Raw genomic sequence first — 20,103 nt, 5'->3', positions numbered from 1 at the left:
CAAATGCTTCCCAGTCAAAATAACTCCCTCCAGACACCAGCTGGAACATTTGCAGTAATAAATACAGTTGTAGATACAATATAGGACTGTGTCTTATCATTAGTGCATTATGATTTCTGTGCAAATGTCTTGGTTGCTGAAGGCCAGCTTAGCATTAACTGTAAATTCAAACATCCACCTTGCTTGGGTGAAAAACTTCATGAGTGCCTGGCTTCGCCCAGAGGCACTGTGCCCCTGAACTATCATCTGTTCCCAAGTCTGGGAACTACTTTTCACGTGGTCAGCAATTTCCCAGATGAAGCTTGAGCACACCTTCACTGTGCAGCTTCAACAAGATGTTAAACTCAGCAGGCATGGCGTGCATTGCCGAAACTTTTGTGTCATCGTAGTAGTGATTAGACAGGGGATAATAATTATATGGGTGATTACCAAAGGGCCAGAACCCATACAGTTCCACATTGTCACAGATTTCCAGTGCTATGCTAGTCATGATAAAGCCACTGCTGAGACGTCCTGCTTTCAGACCCTCATTTCTCCAGAAGACGGAAAGATTGTGAAGGTACCCAGGGTTGAAGAAGACGGGTTGAGCAGGGCTATCAGAGTCCTCAACTGCATAAACGGCCCGCAGGGACACAGGAGTACAGAAGCTGAAGGAAAAGGCAGGAAGGAGAAGCAAAGCGCTTCCGTAGGTTTGTAGACTCTTCACAAATGGACGACGACGATTCATCAGAGACCCATACCTGGGGGAAAAAACAGCAGATGTGAAATAACAAAAGATGAGGAATATTACAAGAAGACAGTCAAATGAGACTCATCATTTTGCTCACTTGTTTAAGAAAATGGTTGGGTTTGCTGTCACAAGATCAGTCTTGATGCCCACGTGTTCCTCATAACCATTTTTCAAAGGCGGTAGATTGCACCTGAAAAAAACAACATAATATACAGATACGTTTGTATGGAATTTCAGCAGAGATGAGTTTAATTGTGTTGATTAACTGTCATCAGCATTTCAATTGACTACACTGGATGCCTGTCTCACCTCATAATAAACTGAGCTGAATCGATGCTCTTTCCACACCTGCTGTCAGTCAAGATACCACCGTTCCCAACAAGAGCGCATGTTTTCAATCTTTTAGTCTTGAAAGGATGCTCCTGGATTCAACAGACAATGAATTACTATTACGGTCATTAAACAAAATGAAGACATAGTATACACTATTTAGGACATACTGTTCATTGAAGACAAAAAATACATCTTGTTTATTATAAGTTTATTTAGCAAAGATTCAGGAGCAGGACAACACCAGAGCTGTTTCACTTAACCCTCTCCTCTCTTTCTAAAATCAGGCAGAAGAAGGCTGCATTTCTCAGCCATATTTGGCAAAGCCTTTGAACCAGGACAGGTCTGGTCAGGGTGTTATGACATATTTATCTAAAAAGGCAAACTTCAGAGTCTATGAATTGATACATCTAGAACTCGAGGGAACACATTACTGAAAATATGACCCCTGAAAAGACATTTTCTTTTTAGATGTCAGGCCAAATGGCAGGTTATTCAAGGCGTAGGTAGCCCCTCCAAACCTCTATTGTGGTTTACACACATACCATGCAAATGTGAATCGAGGCTTGGTTTTGGTTGGGGTAAACAAAAAGAACTGTTAGCTCAATTTAGCTCCAGCACCTTACTAAATATAAACCATGCTGTGTTGTGTTTAAAATGCCAACATGTGAATTGGCACAGCTCATGAAACTCATCAGCCATGAAACAATCACTGTAGAACAATATTTGAGGAACAATCAAGACACGGAGCAAGCAGCTGGTGTCATGGTAATATCTATGAATGATGAGCAGCATACCTTTGCAAAGGTGCTGAAAATCTCCTTGGTAATCTGAAACTTCTTCCCATCACCGTCATACACAATCTCTGATCCAATCGGAGTGTTTTCCTGGGTGATGATGGCCTTGTCGAAGCCATTGCACTGCCCTCTGAGTCGAGATCTGGGGAACCACAAGGACTTTGTTAAATAGTCCTTGAATACAGCCAGGACTGTTGACACTGACTGACGGGTCAGTTTCGTTTTCTTTATTGAAGAGAAAGCTTCATAATTAGCTAAATAAGAAATATGTGAAATGGCAGTTAGGTAATTATTTTGCAGTTACTTAATTTTTTGAGGTTGTGCACACATTTACTTCCATAATATATAACTGAGCACAAACAGTCTTGAGTCGTTGGTGAAGACTGTCTGTAACCATAAATCACATGGCCATTTGAATGGTTACTTGGAGGACATCTGCCAGTCAGGTTCCTCTATTTACTTTTTAAATTGTCCTTGCATCTAGCTATTGTTCTTTTTTTTACCTTAATTTTAGGGAATTTTCCTCTTGCTTCTTCCAGGTTTGAGAGTAACGCTCTTTTACCTTGTCGATGACCTCCCTGTGACACACACAAACACACGTGCACACACACACACACACACATACACAAACACACAGTCAAATGTATATTCCCTGGTGGGGACATGATTTCAATTTATGAAGGGATAAACCAAAAGGTTACTAAAAGATCCCCTCCAGACATATATTACTTGGAAAAAAAATGTGGGTCTGATATGTTTTTTCCAAAAACTCTTTAAAATCCTTAAAATTGCATCTACTTCTTTTTCTTCATTAAAAATTCCAGAATATATGAATATGCAAATATACGCATATGCATTTAACCACAAAAGTTAAACTGATGGACACAAAAAATGTCTCATACTTCACTGTTAAAGCCATGATCAGTGTATGTGCAGTGGAAGCTTCAAGTTTCTATATCACATTTGTGTGAGGTGCATAGTGGACCAGGATTGGTTTACAAACCAGTCACAAATTGTGCTTGTAGCCTTAAATCAGAGTTTCTCTGAGCACAGAGAAACTTTACCCTTTCAGCAGTTGAATGTGAAAACAGCCTTCTAGTGTCAAACTCCACATACATTATTCTGCACAGTGAAGCTCAAACATCCAACTGAAGGAACTTTAAGGAGAAATCATGTGTTTGCTCTCACCTGCAGCCTTTACTAACATCACTTAGGTTGCCAAGACCTCTCTTTGGACGAGGCGGTTTATGAAATTCCACTTCACTGTGAAAACACAAATGATGAGTCACATAAAAGTGTAACAGAGTTTGATATCATGTGGGTATTTCATTATTTTCTTTTTCATTTTATTTTAATTGATTGAAAATACAAACAGAAAAATACAAAATACAGAATTCTGACAATAAATTAAGTGAACCCTACCATCTCTAATTCTAAATGTGCAAACCTGAACCAACCCTTTCACCTGCTACTCAAAAGCAGTCATAAACGTTATCACTATCTTTCTATTGTCCATTCCTACTGTACTTACAACACACATAACATGCAATGTTAATACTGCAGAGCATTACTCATAGAAGAGGAACACAATTAACATAATACTGACTGCTTTTCTTTTAAAGGAAAAATATATCTAAAATTGGGGGTTATATTCTGTTCCATTATTTTGCAGTCTAAACGCATGGATTGAAGAGCAGAAACAGCCTGACAGCCAGCCTTTATATCTCCATTTTATTTATGACTTGTCTTATCACTTTGTAAAGCTCTTTGTTGTTGGAGCCTGTCCAATTTCATGTTCAATGACTTTGTATATTTTATTGTACGAATATTGCATATTTGCACAATAAAATATAAGAAAAACTTTCAATTTAACAAACTTTTAATGTACACATTAGAAACGTATGTAGAAACTTGTATTTACACTTTGCTATAAGGGCACAAATGCCACTAAAGTAATACATGACTCACTTTACTTCATGTGCAGTTAACTTACTTTATGAAATTAATTTTGACTGACAAGGACATTCATACATTACATTAATATAATAACTTATGATGAACTGAAAAGTGTACATTACTTAAAACTTACTTACTGCTTGCTGATTGCATTCCCCACAATGCAATCAGCAAGCAGTCATATGTTCTTAATAAATTATTTAAATGAAGTGAAATTGAAGAGTGAGTAGTACTGTGAAATAATTTGTGACACTAAAGCAAAGTTACAGCACAAGTAGTTAGGAAAGTAACACTTACTCAAGCCAGTACCAGGTGACAGTGGTCAACAATGTCCCCAAACAGAGGATGATGAGGATCCAAGAGACATTTGAACTATGAGCCCCCATGCCACTCCTTTCCTGTCAACTTCACCCACTACCCTCTAACTGTCTTGCTTCACATCCACCTGTTAAACTGCTTTCTATCACTTGTTCTCTCCTGGCTGTGACTCTCTCTCACACACAAACACACACACACAGTATCTCTGAAGGGTGATAATCTTTTACCTCTGTGCTTTCTTTTGTTTTCTTTGACACACACCCTCGCCCAACCCTCCTCCTCTCAGTTTAATAGTGTTTCTCTTCCTCATTGAGTGAGTCAACATGCCTTCTCAGTTATCAGCCAAAATTGTTCTTGATCAGTCAAAACTTCTGTACATTGTCCTCTAGTGATGTGCGGGTCGGGCGGGTTCGGGTTCAATTTTTTTGAAATATTGTGGGGGTGGGCGGGGCGGGTCAAAAAGAGAAAACACATATTTCTCACTTAGGAACTTTCACTTGCCTATTTATGATAACCCATTTTTTATGTGAAAGAAGAAGACACACTTTAAAATGAAACTGTTAATCGCTATGTGACTACTTTTGTGCGGACTCATTATGGTTGTTCAGTATGGTCATTAACATTATGGTTGTGCTCAATCAATAATAACCTACACAGATGTGTTTAATAGCTTGGTGACGCTAAAGTTAAATTGTGATCACAAGATTGATGCACCTCTGGATCTGTGAGAGTCATCAGCTATAAATATTATATGCTCTGCGCTTCTTCAATCTAAACATATACGTTTTGTTGAAATATCATTGTTACCTACAGTATATTCTATGATCTATTACTTCAATGTAAACAAGTGATCAAAGATCAGTTCACTAAAATGTAAGCTCAGTTATAGCAGATATTACAGTTTTGACTATGTTTGGCATGTGTGCACGTGTGTGTTTGTATTTGTGCGCACGGCAGAGAGATGCTTTCCGCAATCGTTCAATAAAGAATGATGTAAAAATCAATATTACAGTGTATTTGTTGTTGTTTGGTATTCAATTAATCTTTCATGAAATTGTATCATAATCTTTACTGCGAATCCAGTGCAAATCCTTGTCTATCTATGGCTTACAGTGTCACAAATGAGTTCTCATCGGTAGGTTCCATGGCAATACGTTCACAGGACGTTTGGTCCCATTTCCAATATTTAGACTCAGATAAAAAAATCACAATGCCTCGTTTTGACAGATGGGAATGTGTGCGGGAAAAAAATACCATCAACCTGAAAAGGCATCTCACCCTCAGCCACCCAAATAAGGTAAGCTAACTAGCACGCATCTGCATACACTGGTTGATTAAGCTAGTCCTAGGAGCTAGCATCCATGCAAGTAGCCACTCAACACTGATAGTTTCAGTTTAACATATTACGGCTACGATATACTAGTTTTGTAATACGTGCTCTACCAGTAACACGTCATACTTTTAGTAGATAGTATGTCAATGAAACATGTCCACACATGTCGAAAGGCTACGTTGCGTCTGCACCTTCAGTCTAATGTACCAAGTAGCTGCTAGTACTACCACCCAATGCGTTGGTAGTAGGCTAATCAAAAAAAATTAACATTCTAGGAACACTGATGATGGGCTAGACCCGACGTCTGTGTCCTGTTATTTTATTTTTCGGCATATTTAACCTGTTAAACTCCAAGGTCCCCCAACTGGGGGACTGCACATCAAATTAAACAAGAGAAACTCCGCTACAAGCACATATAAGTCATTTTTACACACACCAAACACAACTCAAACACCAAGCATATTAATGATCAAATATCAAAATCCGAATAGCGTCAGAAAGTCAACCCACTCTCCACATTTCCATTGCTACCGCTCTGATACTTCATGGTACACAAACAAATAGCATGCATCTCATGTGAAAGCTAAGACCCCGGCGAGTTCAACAGTACCACTATTATTGTCCTACGACAAAAACTCAGTGAACCAGCAGCCAAAGAATACAAAGGTAAACAACCACTTATTTACAGTGACTATAAGGAATTCTGTCTTACCTTTTGAAGTTTTGTGATGAAAAGTTGTACTTGAGAGCAAAAATCGCTGGTTTTGGTAAGTCCAACATGGCTGTGTTTGTTTACAACCAATGAAACTTCAACCCAACTTAATTTTTTTGGGGGAGCGGGCTTTCTGTCGGACGAATGCTAGTCCGTTTCGTGTACGATCCATTTGCTTTATTATAGTTAGCCAATCATGTGTCTGGCACAAATTTCGATGCTGCCCCTAAAATCTATTGGCTCTAACGGTTAAAACGAGGTGTCAATCATCCAAATCGACCAATCCCCTGCCGAGATATTAGCCTGCGTATCTTCCGGAGCTAAATCCGGCGATATCTTCCTTTACGCATGAGTGTACACCACCCGCTTCTGCCCATTGCGGGTGGAGTGAGAGATGGTAGCTATGCTTGAGAGAGTTTGTTGAGAGTATTTTGTTATTTTATTTTGTTGGTGTTTCTAATAAATATAAAAAATCAGAACAAGTGCATCATTCAAGATGTTTGTTATTCCAGACATTTAATCAATATTTTAGCTGTGGAACACAAGTCAACTGGAATGAATAAACAAAAATTATCTCTGAAATAAATAGAAAAAGACTAAAACAGTTTGACTAAAACTCGACTAAAAAAAATTGAGTTCTGGTTTGACTAAAACTCGACTAAAATGTTGAGACTTTTAGTCGAATAAACATGACTAACAAAAAATGATATGTGAATGACTAAATGTGACTAAGAATGAACTTTGACAAAAGATTAAGACTGAATTGAAAAATGGGCGACAAAATTAACACTACAGTACATGCACAGTAACAGCAGATTCACTCACAACACATCTGCTCAAACACATATACACTGTACCATAAAACACTCATATGGTCTTTGTCTTACTAATGGAGAGATGAGTCTATGTACGGTACACTTTATTGCTTAGATTGATATTGATTTTCATAAGATTGATATGTATAAATACATGTAATATGTGTGCCATGCTTTATTGATTGTCAAGGACAAAGGCTGTAGGAGGAAATATAGTTTCTTTTTCAGTTATTGTACTGGTTTATTAAGTTTATAGATAGTAGTGCAACATGATTTAGAAATTGACTGAGAGAGTGTTGCATTGTCAAAATGAAACAGTGGTACATAATTCAGTTCAGTAGCTGTGCTACTCATACCCCACACATGGGTGTAAGGGGAAAAAGTCTTCTGGCCGCCATACCCCCTGAAAGAATTTGTCAAGGTCCGTGCTGCCATCAGGAGGAGGGACGAACCACAAGAAGGATGTCAAACGTATGAGCTAGTCATACTCCTTATAGGTCGTAGTGGGTGTTGTCTAATTTGGTTATGACGTGAATTTGAGCTGTTCATATGTTCATCTGTCAATATTTACCTGTACCTGAGCATAACTCTGTTTGCAGACATTTTAGAGGAAGTAGAGAGGCGTGCATGGAGAGGTATCTAAAACTATAGTGCGATAGACAAACAGTCTCTACAAGACTCCTGTACACAACTGCGGTATTTACAGATAAGCTTATCTGATGTTTTCTGTGTGCACAAGAGTTTATATGTTAGAGTTTATGCAAATATTGTAGCATGTCTCACTGTAGACATTAATATTGACAATTCAAAAGTTTGGAATTGTTGAAATGTCAATTCTTTATTTGAACAAGGGGTTACAATTTCTCATTGATTCCAAACAGTAACAGAAAGTGAAATGAAAACAAATGCAGTTTATTCATATTTTGTTTGTGTTTACCTTTAGACCAAATCCACTGTACCAGTTGGATTCTGACCAAGCCCATCCTCGACATAAGTATGCTCCAGCACCCAAAGATTTGTTTCCAAGTATTGCACGCCACATAGTGTTTGTATGTGTGACAAAGTAAGCTTGTGCATACAATCTAATTCCGTATAATAGCTTACTTCCTCCAACGCCCTTCTTTAATACACCAGCAGCCTCCAGCTCTCATCAACCCTCTGAAAACTCTGCCAGCTCCCAACTGATCTACCAAAATCTCCAGGCCCCTCAAATATTCACCCTCAAGCTCCAAGTCAGACCCTGCATTCCTCAGCCAACTGCCAGGCGCCACTACAGCTCCAGCCATACACCTACTCAGTAGCCTTCCCTGATATTCAGGCCTAATCCCTTATGCATCACAGTACGAAACTGTTGTGCCTTGAGATTATCATAGATTTCCATTCATATGTGAAAAAAACCCAAAAAAAACATTTACTGCAAAAGTTTGATCTCATGGATTCAGAAGCTAATACAAAATGGAAAAAGTGCTTACATCTACTAAACAGTATTACCATTTATAGTTAAAAAAAAATCAAACTGATGACTAGAATATATACTAGAGGTAAAAGTCACAAGCTTGATTCAATTTCCTCAAATGTATGTGCGAAGTGAGGCGTTCATGACTCACGATGGAATAAATTAATTTTGTGAAAATCGGCATTGTCTTCCTATCTTTTATTTACTGTAGAAATTCAGAATGTATTACTGGATGATCGGCCAATACCAACCGCTTGTCTCATATGCAAAAAGGTGAATACAGGGATTACCGGCACTCGTTTTTTTCCACTTAAAGCACTAGGGATCCAGATTCCATCTACCCATATAAGGCCTCACAAATGACAGAGAATATCAGAGAAAAAACTAAGCCATAAGGTCGAAGGAACTGCCTACAGAGCTCAGAAACACAGATCTGGGGAAGGCTTGACTGTCCTGCCAAGTCCATCTCCAACCACATTGTCAAATTAGCTGATGACATGACAGTGGAGACTGAGAAAGCAACATAATGACTGATCCCTCCCAGCCTTCTCACCATCTCTTTGCACCATCTGGAACGAGGTTACAAACCATCTGTGTCATCATCAAGTTGAAACACGCCTGCCTCTGTGATGTATTCCAGTAACAGCTAGCTAAGTTTATTTAGAGGGCTTAAACTGGGTGCGGTAGTGATGTAAGCATTCAGGTTTGACGCATCTATTTGTGGTCCAGGGAAGGATATACCACTTGACAAGATCCGGGATTCACATAAGCAGAATTTAATTTTACTGCATTATATAACTACTGCAAACATTAGTGGTAATAGTAGTAATTTATTTTGGTCCTTATTAACCATTTCCACAAAAAATAACAGTAACAATTTTGCAATAGTTTTTTTTCTGTAAGCTGCCAGAAACTTTAAAAGAAAAAATGATGACATTTTGTTTTCATGTGCCTGTTTTTAAATGTGAACACACTGATCTGTTGAGAACGGCATTGCACTTCCATGTATGCTGAGTGTATCTTAGTTGGCAATAAAAAAGAAGAATACTTTATCAGTGTTGTCTAACCCTCAATATAATGACAATAAAGCTACTAAACTAAAGTAACTGAAATTTTACAATTGGCACCTCATAATATTTTACCTGCTCAGCACCCAACACGACAATGTTATCAACTAGCTGGTGAATATAGTGGAGAAATTAGCAGATAAGATTTAATCAGCAGAGTTTTCTCAGGATTTAGTGGAAACTAAAAACAGCTAAGAAGAGAAGGTTGCTCTGTATCTGGTGAATATTAGGCAAATGTTACATTACACATAGACAGTAAAAAGACAGGAAAAATACAGAGGACAATTTAAAACAGCACAAACTAGACATGGGCAAGTGCTCACTAGGTTCACTGATCAGAGTTCTAAGCACAATAAAATACCATTAAAATGCCAATATATCATATCAGTTTAAAAGCTGATAATATGTTAGTGTTGTGCTTACACCCTATATATGCTGTCCCTAAGTGGCCAAATATCAGTTATAGCAAGTTTATCACGTCACAGACCCACTGACTGCACAACACTTTGTGACCATCCTGTCCTAAATCTCCTTTGCAAGCAAAATTTAGGTGACTTTTGAAAGTATTAGCAGCAAGATTGGCCGATAAAGACGTATAATAATGTATATTTGTCATATTTGTCATGTCAGATTACAAACTTTGTAAATAGATAAAGATTGAATCATGGCCTCCTTTTTCATTTGGTGAGAGACCCATGGTATAGTCACAATAATGCACACAGAGGTATACTGACATGGAGAATAATGCCAAAAGGATAATGCATCATCATATTCTTATACATTGTTGTGCATTATCACTTCATGTCTTAAAGTTGAAGTATGTAACTCTGACACCAAGTGTTTAGAAATGGTACTGCAGCCCACGTTCAAAACACTGAAAACAGCTGTTTCTCCTCGCCCCCTCCCTTGCCAGAGTCTACTTCACGCGGGTTGCCAGTTGTTGGACGTGATCCTGCATATCCTCCTCCGTATCAGCGGATGCAGCTGAGTGCTGTATGACGCTGTAACTGTCTCCATGTTTCAAAGGCATCTCCTATACATACCCTTGTTTTGTTTCTCAAATTGTCACAATGTATTTGAGTCATAATGAGGCTTTTTTGGTTTTGTAACATCAGACATTATCTGCAGTGTTCCTAGCTGCAGCTCAGTGGCAACTGGCAACCTGGCTGCTGAAACACTACTGACATGGTGATTGGTAGATAGGTGGTGGGTGGCGCATCAGGCCAAAACACAGAATGACAACATAAACATTATTTGAGGGTTGCAACTGAGCTTTTCAATTGTGAATATTCTGGCCGGACTACTACTGTCAGTGATATCAGTGTTTGAAATGAACATGATTCCTTAATGTCTGATTACATTTTAGGGCCATTTTATGATTATTTGGAATATATTTGTTACATACAGCTACTTTAAGAAGACACTTTGGAGATCTAATCTTTGTGCAAAGCTTGGACCCATTTCCATGTTAAAGTGGGACTTTAACGGGACTAAAATAATCTTAGCCAGAGATGATTTTCTCAAACAGGTGTCAGGTCTATACTTGCTCCATATCCCTTTTACAACCTTGTGTACCTCTCAAGTTGACTGTATCCACGTCACTGCTCTTTATCTGATTCAGATAACATCAACACATGGCCATCAGCCAAGCAAGTCGCCCCCTACTAGTGTTTACGTCTGCTGGTATACTGCTGCACTCCACACACATGTATTTTTGCTGCAAATACAAGCAGACAGGAAAATGTAGGAATGTTTGTTTCCACAGCAGTAGTCGAACCCACAATGGAAGGAATTCCCTCACCTGATGACAGTTCTCTTTCTGTCGGCAGATGCTAATCTATCTGTACAGTCTCAGTGGAGCTTTGACACCACTTCCATGTGCTGCATATATTTCTGACAGAATACGGAAAGAACCCTGAGATTTTCACAGCCCCGCTAACTGAACGCAGCATCTTAACCATCCTATCCTAAATCTTCTTTTAAGGTGACTCAGGTCAGATAGTTGAGTCCAGAGTTCAAACTAAACATGGTGAAGTAACATTTAGTTGTTATGCTGCACACAACTGGAACAAGCTACCAGCAGAACTGAAATCAGCCACAAAAGTGAATATTTTTAAAATCCATGATAAAAACGTATCTCTTTTCATGTGCTGAAAGCACTTCAAATTTTAATCTTTCATTTGCACTGCATGTTCTTTCAATCATTTTAAAGCAAATCATTATTTTCTTGCTGCACTCTCGCTCCATTTTAGTCTAGCTTTGTTTTCTTTTTATTATAATTAGGTTTTCTGGTTTGGGTGTTTTCATGTTTCCAATTTTTACTGTTTAAAATTTAGATTTTATGTAAAGCATATTGAGTTGCCCCTGTGTATGAAGCACGCTATATAAATAAAGTTGCCTTGCCTAGGTGGCTTTTGGATTTTTTGGCAACAAGATTGGCTGCTAAAAACACATACAACATGCCTGCTGTAGACACTGATAAGTTGTCAGGTGTCAAAATCATACACTAGCACAAAAATGTACTTCGAACCAACAAGTACTTTAAATTGCCCTTCCATCATGTTAGACAAATGACAAATAAATAAATAAAAACACAATTATAAAGTCACATTATTTCAAAGTTAACTCACCAGGAGTTCTAAAGTTTGGTCACTTATAACTTGTATAAATATAAATCTCTATGGAAAAAAAAGACTTTAAAAGTATGAAAGTGAAAGGTAATGTTCCCAGTTGCGTAAGACACCTCCCAAAGTCTGCATGAAACCTCCTGAATGTGTTAACTGATAATATTATGTCTGCTTCTGTCTGCACTCACAGCATGACTACATTTTAAAACTGTGTAATTAAAATGTAAACTTGCCTTAATATTTGTATGTGTTAAATTGAGTTTGTTGAGTGGTTAAATGTGTGATGTGCTTCTTAACAAAAATGTAAAAAATTAAAAATTAAAAAAAGATTCTTGACATTCAATGTGCTGGTGCTTTCATAAGATGATAAAGTATTTCATCCAGACAATCTTCATGTGAAGGAGGCATCTGAATTCTTTATATAAGTTTATCTTCAGTTTATCTAGAAGGGTTTGTCTAAAACTTCCCATGGTCAATTGAATTTCTGTCATTAGTCAATTTTGTTTAACATTGGCACTGTGATGGAGAGCGCACCATCAAGGCTTCACAAAGGCATCCCAGTTAAATAAAAATAACTCCCTCCAGATACCAGCTGGAACATTTGCAGTAATAAATACAGCTGCAGATACAATATAGGACTGTGTCTTATCATTGGAGTATTATGATTTCTGTGCAAATGTCTTGGTTGCTGAAGGCTAGCTTAGCATTAACCGTGAGTTCAAACTAGAGATGTTCCGATACCATTTTTCCCTCCCGATACCGATTCCGATACTTGTGCTGTGGGTATCGACCGATACCAGTGTGTTAAAAAAATAAAGATACTACGCTTGCATGATTGTGATATGATTATCATTGTGGTAAAGCCTGGCTCAGGTTAAAGCCTTTGTAAAACATGAATGAATATAGCAAATGGAAGTCATTTATTTTTAAATAGAACAGTATAAAGCAATAGTGCAACAGCAACTTAACTAAATAAATCTAGGAATAATATATATATATATATATATATATATATATATATATATATATTTTTTTTTTTTTTTTTTTTAAAGTGCAGCCACAATATTGTAAAATAAAAAAGGCAGTTTCCAGTGTTTGCTGCTGCAGTTTGTCCTTTTTTCCCTTAGCTTTGGTAAATTCATTGTGCTCTTTAGTGTGACACGTCTTCAAATATTTGATTAAGTTGCTGGTGTTGAAATTTGCAACACTCGTGCCAACCCTCGAAATTGCTTCTTTGCATATGTTATTATATATTATATGTCTTACTGGTGGGAACATCCACTGTCAAGTACTGCCAAACCGCCAACATGATGCACTAACGTTAGCTCCTTGTTACAGGTGTCAGTTGATCAATTCTTCTTCACCCCTCTAAAACAGCAGCTGCCAAAGGCAGCATAGTGCAACTGTTTTAAGAGCAGCAAAGAAGAAGTGTGTCAGAGCTAACGGAGCTAACCAGTAAATAGAATCCTATTTCTAATCAATTACGTGGTATGGGATCGGTGCCTGGACTCCAGTACTCGCTGATACCGATGTCAGCATTTTTGGCAGTATCGGAGGCATTTCCGATACTGGTATCGGAATCGGAACAACTCTAGTTCAAACATCCACCATGCTTGGATGAAAGACCTCATGAGTGCCTGGCTTCATCCAGAGGCTACAGAAAAGGCACCGTGCCCCTGAACTATCATCTGTCCCAAGTCTTGGAATTACTTTTCACATGGTCAGCAATTTCCCAGATGAAGCCTGAGCACACCTTCACTGTGCAGCTGCAACAAGATGTTAAACTCAGCAGGCATGGCGTGCACTGCCTTAGCTTTCATGTCATCGTAGTAGTGATTAGACAGGGGATAATAATTATATGGGTGATTGTCAAAGGGCCAGAACCCATACAGTTCCACATTGTTACAGATTTCTAGTGCTATGCTAGTCATGATAAAGCCACTGCTGAGACGTCCTGCTTTCAGGCCCTTGTTTCTCCAGAAGACAGAAAGATTGCGAAGGTACCCAGGGTTGAAGAAGACAGGACGAACTGGGCTATCAGAGTCCTCAATCGTGTAGGCGACCCGCAGTGACACAGCAGTATTGGAGCTATAAGAAAAGGCAGGAAGGACAAGCAAAGCATTTCCGTAGGTTTGTAGACTCTCTACAAATGGACGGCGACGATTCATTAGAGACCCATACCTGGGGGAAAAAACAGCAGATATGAAATAGCAAAAGATGAGGAATATTACAAGGAAATAGTCAAATGAGACTCATCATTTTGCTCACTTCTGCATGAGAATGCTCGGGTTTGCTGTCACAAGATCAGTCTTGACGCCCACGTGTTCCTCATAGCCATTTTTCAAAGGCGGTAGATTGCACCTGAAAAAAAACAACAAAGACTATACAGATACGTTTGTATGGAATTTCAGCAGAGATTAGCGTAAATTTGTTGATTAATCAGCATTTCAATTGACTACACTGGACGCCTGTCTCACCTCATAATAAACTGAGCTGAATCGATGCTCTTTCCACACCTGCTGTCAGTCAAGATACCACCGTTGCCAACAAGAGCACATTTGTCCAATCTTTTAGTCTTGAAAGGATGCTCCTGGATTCAACAATGTATTACTATTACAATCATGAAACAAAATAAAGACATAGTACAGTATATACCTTTTAGGATATACTAGGATATACTGTTCACTGTTTTTTAAGTTTATTCAGAGGAGTGTCAGGAGCAGGACAACACCTAACCCTCTGACCCCAGACACTCCCCAGAAGCAACTCATTTCGGCCATTTGAATCAACAGTCTCATTCTTGCAGCCACTACCCAAAGTTAGTGACCATAGGTGTGGGGTGGGCTGACATTGACTGGTTAATTGAGAGCTTTGCCTTCAAGCTCAGATCTTTCTTTACAGGGACGGTCTGGTGTATCACTGCTGATGCTGCACCAATCTGCCTGTTAATCTCACGTTACTTAAATTCCTCCACTTGGGGCAGCAATCCACCTTTTTCTGGCAGAGCACCCTGGCCTCTGATTTGGAGGTGCTCATCCTGGCCGATTCACATTCAACTGCAAACCATGCAAGCAGCTGGTGCCATGGTAATATCCATGAATGATGAGCAGCATACCTTTGCAAAGGTGCTGAAAATCTCCCGGGTAACCTGAAGAGTCTTCTTCCCGTTAGCGTCGTACACAAGCTCTGATCCAATCGGAGTGTTTGCCTGGGTGATGATGGCCATGTCTGAGCCATTGCACTGCTTTCTCAGCCGAGATCTGGGGAACCACAAGGACTTTGTTAAATAGTCCTTGAACACAGTCAGTACTGTTGACACTGACAGTTTTTTTTCCTTATTGAAGAGAAAGCTTCATAATTAGCTAAGTAAGAAGTATGTGAAATGACTGAATTTCAAATTGTGCTCACTTTTACTTCCATAAAATTCGTAACTGAGCAAAAACAGTCTCAGTTCCTTGGTGAAGACTGTCTGTAACCATAAATCATATGGCCAATCGAATGGTTACTTGGATGACATCTGCTAGTCAGGTGCCTCTATTTTAACGAACATTTTTAATTTTTATTTCTCCTTACATCTAGTTATTGTTCTTTCTTTTAATAAAACTGGTAACATATCTCACATTGACTTTTTAAAAAATCTTTCAGAGGATGTTGGCTTTTTTACCGAAATTTTAGGGAATTTTCCTCTTGCTTCTTCCAGGTTTGAGAGTAACGCTCTTTTACCTTGTCGATGACCTCCCTGTGACACACACAAACACAAACACACGTGCACACATACACACAGTCAGATGTATATTGCCTGGTGGGGACATGATTTCAATTTATGAGGGCATAAACAAAAAGGTTACTAAAAGATCCCCTCCAGACATATATTACTTGGAACAATAATGTGGGTCTGATATGGTTTTTCCAAAAACTCTTTAAAATCCTTAAAATTGCATCTACTTCTTTTCCTTCATTAAAAATTCCAGAATATATGAATATGCAAATATATGCATATGTATTTAACCACAAAAGTTAAACTGATGGACACAAAAAATGTCTCATACTTCACTGTTAAAGCCATGATCAGTGTATGTGCAGTGGAAGCTTCAAGTTTCTATATCACACTTGTGTGAGGTGCATACTGGACCAGGATTGGTTTACAAACCAGTCACAAATTGTGCTTGTAGTCTTAAATCAGAGTTTCTCTGAGCACAGAGAAACTTTACCCTTTCAGCAGTTGAATGTGAAAACAGCCTTCTAGTGTCAAACTCCACATACATTATTCTGCACAGTGAAGCTCAAACATCCAACTGAAGGAACTTTAAGGAGAAATAATGTGTGTTTGCTCTCACCTACAGCCTTTACAAACATCACTTAGGTTGCCAAGACCTCTCTTTGGACGAGGAGGTTTATAAAATTCCACGTCACTGTGAAAACACAAATGATAAGTTACATAAAAGTTTGATGTCATGTGGTATTTCATTATTTTCTTTTTCATTTTATTTTAATAAAACAGAAAGATACAAAATACAGAATTCTGACAATAAATTAAGTGAACCCTACCATCTCTAATTCTAAATGTGCAAACCTGAACCAACCCTTTCACCTGCCACTCAATAGCAGTCATAAACATTATCACTATCCTTCTATTGTCCATTCCTACTGTACTTACAACACACATAACATGCAATGTTAATACTGCAGAGCATTACTCATAGAAGAGGAACGCAATTAACATAATACTGACTGCTTTTCTTTTAAAGGAAAAATATATCTAAAATTGGGGGTTATATTCTGTTCCATTATTTTGCAGTCTAAACAATTGGATCAAAGAGCAGAAACAGCCTGACAGCCAGCCTTTATATCTACATTTTATTTATGACTTGTCTTATCACTTTGTAAAGCTCTTTGTTGTTGGAGCCTGTCCAATTTCATGTTCAGATCAGATCAGATTCAGCTTTATTTATCTCCGAGGGGCAATTCAGTTTTTACAAGCCAAACCTCACATAAACAAACAGTAATCAACAACATTCGTTCCTACACAACAATATCAGAGGTGCCCGTGACCAGTGGGGAAATAAAATACAATTCCACGCAATACTATAGTAATACAGCTGAATAAAGTGCTTGAGAATATTGCACAATTGAGTAAGTGCAAGTGCAAAGTGCAGCCTTAAGGGTTAGTGCAAAGGACTGTGCCAGGAACCAAGGAAAATAAAAAAGAAATTTATTCTGCATTCAACAGCTTAATGGCAGAGGGAATGAATGGAGTAGTGGTTTGTCTTTCTGTGTGGGGGCAAGTAACGGCGCCCTGATATCATTAGTGTAAATTCTTTGGATAGAGCATGCTCGCTGTTAATGATACTAACTGCTTTCTGGAGGACCCGATGCTCCCAGAGAGAGTTTAGATCAGTCAACTTAACTCCAATAATTTTTGAACAGACTTTGACCACACTGCCCAGACAATTTTTGTCTTTCACAGACAAACCGCCAAACCAGCAAACAAAAGAAAAAGTTAACAGGTTCTCAATGTATGACAGGTACACAATACACAAGATGGGTTTCGACACATTAAAATAGTTCAACTCCCGCAATAAGTGGGTTCTCTGCTGACCCTTTTTAACAATTGCCTCAGCTTTTATATAAAATATGAGACGGGAGTCAAATATAGTGCCCAGATATTTCTAAGTATTCACTATATTTTATTGTATGAATATTGCATACTTGTACAATAAAATATAAGAAAAACTTTCTTTAACATACTTTTAATGTACGCACATGAAACTTATGTAGAAACTCGTATTTACACTTTATTATAAGGGCACAAATGCCACCAAAGTAATACATGACTCACTTTACTTCATGTGATCAGTTAACACTTACTTTATATGAAATAAATGTTGACCAACAAGTACATCATACATTAATTTAATAATTGATAATAAAAAAAAGTTTTACTTAAAACTTACTTAAATATAATAACTTTATTTTTATAGTACCTTTCAGACAATAAATTAAGCTCAAAGAGCAAAATATTTGCTTTGTGGAGCATCTACATAGCCAAGTGTTTACAGCATATACCATAAACCCATAACATCCCTGGCCGAAGTCTGGCAAGGGACCTTTGTTGTATGTCAAGCCCATTTCTCTCTCCCCTTGTTTCCTGTCAGACTCTCTGCCACCAACTATCCAATAAAGGCAAAAATGAAAATGCTACTACTACTTGTTCTACCAACAAGTAAGAAAAAACAAAAACAAATTAACTTGTCATTCATTCAGTCTTTAGTTACATTTTCCACATTTCTCTGCTAGAAACTTTACTTTGAAGAGTGAGTAGTACTGTGAAATAATTTGTGACACTAAAGCAAAGTTGCAGCACAAGTAGTTAGGAAAGTAACACTTACTCAAGCCAGTACCAGGTGACAGTGGTCAACAATGTCGCCAAACAGAGGATGATGAAGATCCAAGAGACACTTGAACTATGAGCCCCCATGCCACTCCTTTCCTGTTAACTTCACCCACTACCCCCTACCTGTCTTGCTTCACATCCACCTGTTAAACTGCTTTCTATCACTTGTTCTCTCCTGGCTGTGACTCTCACACACACACACACACATATACTATCACTGAAGGGTGATGATCTTTTACCTCTGTACTGTCTTCTTCTTTATTTGACACACACCCTCGCCCATCCCTAACCCTTGAGTGAGTCATGCCTTCTCAGTTATCAGCCGTTATTCTTGATCAGTCAAAACTTCTGTACTTTGTCCTCCCTCTCTTCTTGTTTGTGTCCAGCTGAGTTGGAAACAGTGTTTTTTTGCTCCACATCAAGGGCTGAGCTAGGGGTGACTTCTGGGGCATATATATATATATATATACAAATGTATGTGCGAAGTGAGGCGTGATGACTCACGATGGAATTAATACATTTTGTGAAAATCGGCATTGTCTTCCTATCTTTTATTTACTGTAGAAATTCAGAATGTATTACTGGATGATCGGCTGATACCAACCGCTTGTCTCATATGCCAACAGGTGAATACAGGGATTACCGGCATATTTTTCCACTTAAAGCACTGGGGATGCTCTGTTTAGTTCCAGCATGACGGTACCCCAGTGCACAAAGCAAGGTCCATAAAGACGTTGTCGGGCAAGTTTGTTGTAGAAGAACTTGACTGGCCCACTGAAAACAGGTTTCTCTATGCCATCTAACACATTTGAGAAAAAGAGAGATTGCAAGCCAGGCTTTCTTGTCCAACATTAGTGTTTGACCTCACAAATGCTATTCTTAAAGAAGGGTCAAACATTTCCACAGATACTCTAAAGACATCAAAACCCTTCATTTAGATTGAGATGTCATCGAAGTTCCTATGGGTGTATGGCAGGCATCAACTAACCCTAACCCATAACTTCAGTTTTTTCTGTATTTAATAACAGGAAGTTGCAGGTCATCCAGGCCTTTATGTCCTTAATGCATGTTTGTAGTTTAGTTAATTGGTTGATTTCGTTTGGCTTTATTGATAGATATAATTGGGTATCATGTGCTTAACAATGAAAATGTATTGAGTGTTTGTAACTTTTACTAGTGCGGTCCCTGTGCTATGATGAGCTCTAAATCCAGGCTGAAAATCCTCAAAAAAATGTTACTATGTAGAACACAGCTGTGTCGCCAATCAGTGCGAATCAGCTGTACACACCTGATTGGCGTTTGCTTTCTCAAGGATCTTGGAGAGAAAGTGAAGGTTCGATATCGGCCTATAGTTGATATAGAACCTCTAAATCAAGAGTAGGCTTTTTAAGAAGTGGTTTAGTCATATCTAATAAGGAAGTGCTAACTGAGGGAAATACTTCCTTGAGAAAGTTGCCTTGCCTTGCCGAGGTGGCTTTTGGATTTTTTGGCAACAAGATTGGCTGCTAAAAACACATATGACGTACCTGTTGTAGACACTGATAAGTTGGCAGGTGTCAAAATCTTAC

The 20,103-nt window shown here is 38.4% G+C and overlaps 1 protein-coding gene and 2 pseudogenes across 1 annotated transcript in view; all 3 read right to left on the bottom strand.

Annotated features, from left to right (window-relative positions):
* Positions 1 to 20,103, bottom strand: part of rpl3 (ribosomal protein L3) — a 291,434-nt gene that overhangs the window by 133,873 nt on the left and 137,458 nt on the right. The window lies entirely within an intron of this gene.
* LOC128379319 (alpha-2,8-sialyltransferase 8F-like) lies at positions 266 to 4,199 on the bottom strand (annotated as a pseudogene).
* On the bottom strand, positions 13,848 to 18,619 carry LOC128379318 (alpha-2,8-sialyltransferase 8F-like; annotated as a pseudogene).

This window comes from Scomber japonicus, chromosome 18 (genome assembly GCF_027409825.1).
Source record: "Scomber japonicus isolate fScoJap1 chromosome 18, fScoJap1.pri, whole genome shotgun sequence".
Classification (NCBI taxonomy): Eukaryota; Metazoa; Chordata; class Actinopteri; order Scombriformes; family Scombridae; genus Scomber; species Scomber japonicus.
Note: the sequence above shows the minus strand (reverse complement) of the source record. Positions and strands in the feature narration are given on the sequence as shown.